The sequence below is a fragment of the Erythranthe guttata genome, chromosome 1 (genome assembly GCF_056151865.1).
Source record: "Erythranthe guttata isolate IM_541 chromosome 1, IM_541, whole genome shotgun sequence".
Classification (NCBI taxonomy): domain Eukaryota; kingdom Viridiplantae; phylum Streptophyta; class Magnoliopsida; order Lamiales; family Phrymaceae; genus Erythranthe; species Erythranthe guttata.
Window position 1 is genome coordinate 13,271,348 of NC_142533.1, and position 10,483 is coordinate 13,281,830.

Consider the following 10,483-nt stretch of genomic DNA (forward strand, 5'->3'; position numbering starts at 1 on the left):
GGCCAGATGGAAGCTTGTACGATGCCATAACCATAGTCCAATTTTAAGTGATAAATTGGACCCGTTAGTAAACAATAAAATTCCGTCCGCATAATAAAACAAATGCGAAATCAAATTCCTGTCTTCCAAACTTATAGGGACGCATCTTATGCTCTTCAATTTTCCTATTAAGGTTAAATGAAAAGATTTACTACGCCATCATGAAAAGCATTGGAGATAAAGGGTCATATTGCCGCACACACCGAGAAGATTTTAAGTTTTCACGTACAGACCCATTAATTCAGAAAGAGTACCAGATGTTACAAAAGTTCCGATAAATAAGATCACATGCAAGATGAGAAAATCCAAACAAGCGCATAGCCCGAGCTAAGAATCGCCACTCGAGTCTATCGTAAGTTGTAGCCATGTCAATGTTAAATACCACATTGTTGAAAATTAAACTTGAATAAATTAGTCAAACTAATAATTATTAGTTGTGTGAATTTGTGTAAGTTCATGTACATAGGAATTGTAAGTACATAATATATTTTGACATTCATCTTCCAAAGTATCTAGAGAGTCTAATTCTTGGTCAAATAGATTATCTAATATAATAGTCTAGAATTGTCTTTCTCTTGTATAAATAAGAGTGTCCATCATCACTTTGTGTGTAAGGAAAATCATCCGAGAACAAGAAATATAATTGAGAGTACATAGTGTTGATTGAGTTGGGATTCCATCTTTCTCCTTTGCACTACAAAAGTTTTTTTATTTACATAGGAACCCACCTTCTAACACACATGCCCCCATGACCATTCCGGTTAATGTCGTCCCTAATCATTTCTTGTGCATGGGTAACATGAGTAGCTATGTTTTTTCCTTGACAAAGTCAGCTTGTTTTTCATCAATAAGCTCTAGAAGCCGGTTTTCAAATTGCGAAGCCCAAATTTTTAAGATAATCTTGGCAGAGAAAATTGCATAAACTAGTTAGACGGTGATCACTTAGATTTGTAACGTCAGATTTATTTGGGATTAACACCAGCATATATAGTAGATGTTATATCTTTGGGTAAATTAGTCCCTTTAAAAAAATCCACAATAAATGCATATAGATCATCTTTAATAGTATCCCAACAATTGACGTAAAAATGACCCGTAAAATCTTTCTTTTCGGGCGAGGTGTATGGATTAAGATCTTTATTTCCTTTGTTATATTCCAAGTCTCATGTGTATATTGATTTCAATTCCCTTGAAGTTTTTGATCCATAATTCATATTTGATCTTGATCTAGAATTCACATCGCCAAAAACGCCAATTCCACCCCATTAGAGCTTAGAGCTTTCTAGGCATGTAATAAATTATTATCAAAAGTTTGAGCAGGAGATCCCAATACCTCTTTTTTCCATGGTGATTCCATTACTTGTTTTAACAAGTCACGATGAGGCCAAATGTGTGAATGTGTTGAAGGATGAAAAATGTGATGTGCTTGGACGTCTTATCTTTGAAAGACATACATAGAGGCGAGTGGTCTTAGAAAATACATTCAAGATGTGTCAACTGCATGTGTAGAAATACTAATAGTTATCAATCTAGTCGTTCCCAAATAAAGGGTTGATTATCTTCGATTATTATACCATGTGAATTGGTTACCCACCAAATCGGCATCCAAAAGACCAACTAATTGTATAAAACAATTTTGGAAATCATAAATATTGCGACTATGAAAGGAGAGACCCCTTTCGTCTCGGTCCTATCTGCTAATAGTGTTAAAATCACCTCCATCAACCAAGGTTCTCTATCGATGAGCAGCTTGCATAGACAAAAGTAACACTATTTTGTATAGCAATTCTAGCAGTGATTGCTTGACTAGACGAGCTGACTGAGTCAAACACTAATATCATTTCTCCACAAAGTCCAAATATATATCGTTGTAAGAAGTTTTGAGACCTTAATCGGGAAGCCAATTTATTTAGAACAATAATCGCACGCTTTAGGTTCCGAAATAACTAACAACTCCATTTGATGTTTATGAATGATTTTTTTAAAATGATTAACTACCTCGGGCTTCTATGCACCTCTAACATTCTAAATTAGGCAAGCTAAAGATTTTTGTTGGAACTTCTAGCAATCAACCTGGTTTGTTGATCACTACGAGGTACTATCTTTCTTTCAATTATTTGTATTTTTTTACGAGCCTCCGGAACTTTAGATGTCAGATCCCTATCCAATTAGGAGAGAGAGATTGCTCACGTGTATCATCAGCTATATCCTCCAAGTGATACTTCCCCCCTCTGGAAGTAGTGCCTCAAAAGAATTGAATGTGGATATGATGGTAATTTCACCGATAGCCACTACTCTTTATGTACTCCAATTTTTGTTGTTGTTGTTGTCCTAACAGTATTCTCTTTGATCAGGTCTACAGAAATGTGCTCATCGATAATGTTCGTGACCGGTGGAACCGTAATCACTAGAGCTTGTAATGGTTTGAACTTTGAAGGATTCATCTACTGCCACTAAATTGGAGGAGTCTTCAGCTATTGGCTTTTTAATAACCTTTTTGATACGATCTCTTGAGTATCATAGGATTTCTTTACTAAACGTAAGAAAACTCTTCTTTATTATTTCTCTTCATTGTCAAAACCCTAGCACAAGACGACTATTTAAAGAGAATAAAACCCTAGAATCCTAATCTAACTAGGAAAGATAATTACCTAAACTAATAAAATACTTAATATCTATCCTAATAACTAAATACACGGCTAAATATTTATCCTAAATATACTATTCTAATTAATTAATAATAAAATACTAACTAATTAATAATGAAATAATATATTAAATAATAAATCGTATCAAACCACCCCTCTTGAAATGAACCTTGTCCTCAAGGTTCTGCCCAATAATCGTCTCTTTTCTGTGTTTCCATCTATGCTTGACGCCATTAAATTTCTTTCCGAGCAAGATGTATTTCTTTGCTTGACCAATTTTCACAAGCACGTGACCATCGTTCTTGATTTTATGAGTGAAGTCATCTTTCTCGGTGGAATCATGAACCTGGTCTCCAAAGTGATCCACTTTAGCCAGACAAAAACTAGATAACTTGGAGTGGTTTTCCTCTTCACAATAAACAACTAATTCCACCGAATTCTCATCATGTAAAATTGGATCTTCCTTAAAATTATGAAATTCTTTCAAAATTTCATGCAATTCTTCGTTCTCCTCCTTCACTAATTTCTCGTCTTCGTCCCACTTTATCTCAGTTGACTCCGATTCTTCTTCTTTCGGCTCTTCGTCCCACTTTATCTCAATTGAATCCGATTCTTCTTCTTCTGGCGAACTCACAAAAATTTGGCGTTCTTCGAAAAAGTCATCGTCGTCCTCTTCCTCTCCCTCCGACGATAGGCTCGGCAGCGGCGGCGGCGGTGGCTCTTTGAAAAATTCATCGTCGTCCTCTTCCTCTTCCTCCGACGATAGGCTCGGCAGCGGCAGCGGCGGTGATGGGCGGCGGTCCCTTCGGCTTTGATGATGGCATTGACGTCGTCCTTGACTTTGTTCAAGCAATTTCTGAAAATTAATCCGTAATTTCTCTACGGATTTTTCCAATCGCTCCAACCGTCTTGTTTCTGACATCATGATTTTCACAAAGTTTTGATGTGATCTCTACTTTGCTCCAGCTTAGCTTTGATATAATCGCTGCTTTGCTAACGAAGCGTTGGTGTTATCGCAACTTCGCTCTGATACCAATTGATGCGATCTCTTGGTAAGATCAATAGTTTCTCACGGAAGCGTAAGATTTATTGAAAGAGAAATTAACTTTATTCTGCATAACGATAGAAAAGACTCTACTGACTCTTATATAGACTCTCCTAACTAGACTCATCCTACCACACAACTCTTCTTCCACAAGAAAAGAGATAACTATTACGAATAATTAATACCTAGGACTCCTAAATACTTATAAATAATAATATTCAAATAATATAATAAAATAAGACTCCTAGCAACCTAAACATCTGGGTTGGGTGTTTATCCGATCGTATCACTTTTTTCACATTAATTCACGATTCATGCCCATCAAATCTATTGTGAGAGTCAAATTTTGTTAGATCTCCAATAAGGAATTCGTGGCGGACAGCGCGTGCCCTCGGCGTGCCTCAGCAACTGCGCGCTCCCGGTGCTGGCCAGCGGGCTCCCCATTCGACCCGTCTTGAAAGACGGACCACGGAGTCTAACATGTGTGCGAGTCAACGTGCTAGTAAACCCGCAAGGCGCAAGGAAGCTGACTAGAGCGATCCCCCTCGAGGGGTGCAACGCCGACTGACCTTGATCTTCTAAGAAGGGTTCGAGTGAGCAAACCTGTCGGGACCCGAAAGATGGTGAACTATGCCTGAGCGGGGCGAAGCCAGAGGAAACTCTGGTGGAGGCCCGCAGCGATAATGACGTGCAAATCGTTCGTCTGACTTAGGTATACGGGCGAAAGACTAATCGAACGATCTAATAGTTGGTTCCCTCCGAAGTTACCCTCAAGATAGATGGAGCTCGAGCGCGAGTTCTATCGGGTAAAGCCAATGATTAGAGGCATCGGAGGCGCAACGCCCTCGACCTATTCTCAAAATTTAAATAGGAAGGACGGTGCGGCTTCTTTGTTGAGCCGCACCAGGGAATCGAGAGCCCTAAGTGGGCCATTTTATGTAAGCAGAACTGGCGATGGGGAATGAACCGGAAGCCGGGTTACGGTGCCCAACTGCGCACTAACCTATATCTCATAAAGGGTGTTGGTCGATTAAGACAGCAGGACGGTGGTCATGGAAGTCGAAATTCACTAAGGAGTGTGTAACAACTCACCTGCCGAATCAACTAGCCCCGAAAATGGATTGCGCCAAAGTGCGCGACCTATACCCGGCCGTCAGGGCAAAACCCTGGGCGTGAGCCCGGGCGGAGCGTGTAGCACCCCCCTTTATATCGGGCGACAAATCGAACCGGTTTATAGGAATTCTATATACTTAGCGAAAGCAAAGGATCACTTTGTAAATATTGAAACATTGGAATGGGGCGAAAATGCAATTTTCAAAAATATCTTCCTTTGGGTATTGAAAACTTTGCACTTTCGGAAAACTTTCTTAGGTAGTTCTTAGCCGAATAGAGGTTTCATTCCAAAATAAGTTTCAAGAGGAGGTTTTTCATTCGAGTGCTACAATATCACTATCGGTTTTCGGTTCGAGAATAAATCAGAGTTTGGAAAGGTTATTTTGGTGAATAATTCGGAAATTACAAATGGAGGCATAAGAAAATAGAAAATTACGAAACTTACTATATCATAATAGGGTTTAAGTACGATTCATAATGAAAATGAGTTCAAAAGGTACGAAAATGTTACGGTTTAAGATTACACCACCAAAAGAAAACAACCAAAAGCTTATAGCATCGTTCATAGGTCCTCGTACGTCTTCCAAAAATTCCGGGCAAGACCTCGATCCACTACTCGACCCATCCCGGTTGAGGATTACTACTACCTGCAATTAAAAGACATCTATATGAGCTATAAAGCTCAGTAAGAAATCCGAGTAATATCGAACTTTGGAAATACGTTATATATATTATATAATATTGTATACCCACTCTTACCCACGTTCCGTACAACAACACAATGCAATCGGTCAAGTCACACATCTCACGAAAACACATCATTTAACAAAATCACGTAATTATGCAAAATGACTAAAATGCCCTTTTTGTGAAAATCATGAAAAACACATTTTTCGTTTTATCGGATCCGTGAAAGATTAATTTATGTACCCGAGTAATAAACCTGTTATGAGCTCGTTTTCACTAAGTGGAATCAAACCACTACACACATCATCCTAGTTGGATACCGGCCCACTATATCCGAGTTGTTTATTACCCGATATTCCATTAATCTTTCAAAAAAAAAAAATCAGTTAATGCAACTTTTTCGAAATAATGCTATAACCCACACATGACATCACAAATATCAATCAATTGCCACAAAATAACACAAATCTTACAATTTACCACATAATTGTAAATTGGGCAAAATTCCCAAATTTACACACATAAACACACATTCGCACACGGCACACACACCATGCACAATCAGCACACACACACACCCACACATTTTCAGCACACACACATGCAACCAACATATTAAACTTCACTATTTAGTCATCAAGGCATGCTTAAAACAAATACCCCTTTTCTCACATCTCATTTGATGAACTTATTACAACTTCTATGTAATAATTCATTTTCACAACCTCTCACAGCCATTAAACCACATCCATAATACCAAAAATAACAAAACTCATCACTCATAACCATTAAATCAAAACATAGACATTAAAACACAAAAAATATATCAATGTCATGCAAATGATCCAAATTTCGAAAAGATAGCAAACTAATTCCAAAAGCCCTAAATTTTTGAAATCATTCCCAATCTTTTAAAATTTTATGAAAATCATTTTCAATACTATTGATGCCCTTTAATTGCAGCAAGAAATCGAAATTTCTTACCTTAAATTCGAAGAAAGAAATAACCGAAAGGGAGAGAGAGACTTTCAAGCACCGAAGTCCAACCAAGCCACCTTGATCGTGAATGAAATGGTGTGAGCTTCAAGGAGGGAGGACTTATGATCTACCGAAAGAAGGCAAGTGGTCTTGATGGTGTTCTTGGAGTAGTCCAAGGCAAGAGTTAAATAAGGAACTCTCATTTTAATTTTTTGGGAATTTTTTTGAAAAGGTGAAATGAGGTGGAGAGAGGAGGGCCAATGATGGTGGTGATTGTTTCGGTGGAGAACGGAGAGAAAGCCAAGTAATATGACTATGTGTTGGAAGAAGAAAGATGAAGGGTGCCTCTTCATCTTACAATGAGGGTGTTGAGTGTAGGTTTAGGTAAAATGATTAGTGTTTGCCAAGTGTAATGCATGCCTAATTAGTCATAGTTTATTTATTTAAATAAAACTTCAACTTGAATCACAACACACACACACATCATCCGAACACACACACACACACAATTCGGACATATATATATGTTCAAATGTATAATGCAAGTATTAACATATATATACAATTCACATAATTTACCAAGTTTCAAATAATTTATCAAATAGATAGAATACGCAATTATTCATATAAATCACGTAAATCACGAAATTCCATAGTATTTCAATTTACGGAAATTTAACTCATATAAATCACACATATAGTAGCGCACGTAATTATTCACGTAGGTAATAAAATTAAATTCACATAATTAATATCACGTAATAATATTTCCTAAGGTTATCGAGTTAGGAATATAAATCTCGGGTTTTTTGGGATTTTTCGGGTTTTGGAAAGGTGGGGTGTTACAGAGCGGCCGTCAGTGCGATACTTGGTGGTAGTAGCAAATATTCAAATGAGAACTTTGAAGGACGTAGGAAATTGAATTTGGCACGGTGGTTTTTGAGGCCGTTTGGTCAGATTTCGAGAATTTCTTTGAAAACATCGGGAGCCACTAGTTTCAGCAAGGCAGCCCCGCACACCGTCCCAGCGGGTGCCGCACACTCGCTGGGCCGGTGCCGAAAGTCCGAAACTTTTCCGATCCGAAAAAAATATTAAAAAATACGAGAACGTACGAAATTGAATTTGGCACGGTGGTTGTTAGGGCTGTTTGGTCAGATTTCGAGAATTGCTTTGAAAACGCCGGGATGACTAGTTTGGGCAAGGCAACCCCGCACACCGTCCCAGCGGGTGCCGCACACCGGCTGGGCCGGTGCCGAATGTCTGAAAATTTTCCGACCCGAAAAAAATAATAAAAAATACGAGGACGTAGGATATTGAATTTGGCACGGTGGTTGTCGGGGCCGTTTGGTCAGATATCGAGAATTGCTCCGAAAACGTTGGAAGTGACTAGTTTGGGATAGGCAGCCCCGCACACCAGCCCAGCCGGTGCCGGAAGTCCGAAAATTTTCCGACCCGAAAAACATAATAAAAAATACGAGGACGTAGGAAATTGAATTTGACACAGTGGTTGTCAAGGCCATTGGGTCAGATTTCGAGAATTGCTCCGAAAACGTCGGGAGCGATTAGGTTGGGCAAGGCAGCCCAGCACACCGGCTGGGCCAGTGCCGAAAGTCCGAAAAATTTCAGACCCGAAAAAAGTAATAAAAAATACGAGGACGTAGTCGAGCCGTTTGGTCAGATTTCTAGAATTGCTTCGAAAATGTTGGGAGCGACTAATTTGGGCAAGGCATGTTGGGTAACGGGCACGTGTACGCAGCGGAAAAAAAAAATTTTATGCGATTTAAACAAATTTAAAACACATAAACACATGCCCGATAATTAAAACAATTAATCGCGTACCTTTGCGCTTCCAGCGAAATTAAAAACAACATACATGCTAATTTATTTAACCGAATTTAAATCAATTAACATGCTCGCGTTTAAACCAAATAACATGCTCGCAACAATTAAAACGATTTCACGTAACCACATAAAATCATACGAGAACGAACATGAATATATTGTTTAAACGTAAACGAATCAAGAACATTGAATTCGTGTGTTTACCTCTTGAAGCGTGAGGTAGGAGCGCTAAGCAAGTCGAGATTGCTACGGAAACCAATCCGTACAATCCGGGGCAGCAGCGGTGGAGCGGCGAGACGGGCCACGGCGGCGCGTGAATCTCACGCGCGGTCTTCGGGGCGGCGCGTGGGGTTGCGTGCGGCCTCGGCTCGTGTGCTGCTCCTCGATTCTTCGATCTTCGATCTTCCTCCTCTCGGATTTCACCTCGTATACTTCGATCTACTAAACACGTGGCACTAGACACGTAATAGTTAGAAATAACGGAAGAAAATGAAAGAAGAGTACCGAAAGGGATCGGCCAATTGATGGCCGATTCCGGCGACGATCCGGCGGTGGCGGCGCGGTGGTGGCCGCGGGGAGAGTGGCCGAGAGAGAGAGAGTAACGGCTAGGGTTAGGGTTAGGGTTCTCTTAGTATGCAAGACCTATAAATCTTGTATTTATAGTGCCTTGCATAAAACCCTAGCGGGCTTAAGTTGGACCGGGCCCAACAGCTTAAGTTCGCTAGTACTTTTACTTGCTCGTTTCTCTCAATTCAATGACCGAAAAATTTCCATGATTATATTTTCGGAATCATTATAAAGTCCTCGTCATTACGAGTGCCAACTCTCAATTTCCAACTTTCCAAAAGTGGAAACCCTAGTTCAGTGCACTTTCTAAATTTGGAAACTTCCCGATTTAGAAAGTCCACTACAATGTTCGCCTATTCTTTTCCTTTTCTTATTCTCATTCGTAATTCCAAATTACGAATGTTGGACCCAATCGTATTGACTTCCAATCATGCAAAGATAAACTATTTTATCTCTGACCGTTAATTCAAAGATCTCATGTGCACGAGCAGTGTGACCCTCGATGGTTCAGGTGTAAGCTAGCCGTGGGCCCACAACCCTTTGTGGTCAAAACTCGTCCCTTAGAGTTACAATTAAGATGAAGCTCGTTTCACCTTAATCACCCAACGAATCAAGATTGGCGTCTAGCAACTACGCGTCATGATTCCCTAGATACAAATGAAGTGCCTGCAAGAACCTTCAGATATAGTTAACGTACAGTACGGTCCCTTCGATACATATGTCCCGATCGAACTGGAGGCATTGGTTCATCGAGACCTCTTTATATGTTCGATGACGGTGCGATCGTTCCAAGTGTTGTAATCGTCACGTGCATGACTTAGAGAATCGAATTCTCTAATCATCACTTAGTCAGCTCTGGCCAGAGACTTAGAATGATTACAAACTTTCAGAACACACAGGACATCCAAGACTATTCTAGCGATCGAATCCCCGACTACAATGCACAGACCTCCCACTAGATTTCGGACTGCACGAACACTGGCCCTTGGGATGGTCCTCGGTGGAACTCAGGGACAGGTCACGATACAGCAGGTCCTCTAGTGAAGTCACGGTGATGTCTAGGTCATAAGGACTAATGGTGTACAACTATACCATAGATATCTCTACTCGATTATTGGGAACCACTTAGAGATTTCTAGGGTGAGGGAGTTCAGTGAACTCGTCAACTTAAGAGCACCCACTTATGCATGCCGATATCACAATACCGTTTACTGATGAGATGCAGTACACATACACTAAGTGCTAGTCTTAATGGGAAAGGCCGATATCCTCATTAGTGGCGTAACCCTTCGACTAGGAACACGTTTAACAGTTATAATACTTAAGTAAATATCTCACGATCCTAAAGATCAATTACCAGTACTTGTAATAACTGTAAGGACTATATCTATGCTTGTGATAAAGGGACAAATATATAGAATGCCAAGGTGTTTTATCATTAATACGAATAAAGGTTCGTTTATTACAATAATAAATACGAAAGACCACAGCCACATGTTGGCTTGTTGGTCACCTACTCTAACAAGGCAGCCCCGCACACCAGCTCAGCCGGTGCCGGAAGTCT

At 39.9% G+C, this 10,483-nt stretch overlaps 1 pseudogene; it reads left to right on the forward strand.

The window, feature by feature from the left end:
* Nucleotides 1–4,201: 4,201 nt before the first annotated feature.
* On the forward strand, nt 4,202–4,956 carry LOC148772880 (25S ribosomal RNA; annotated as a pseudogene; the record flags this gene model as incomplete).
* Nucleotides 4,957–10,483: the final 5,527 nt, after the last annotated feature.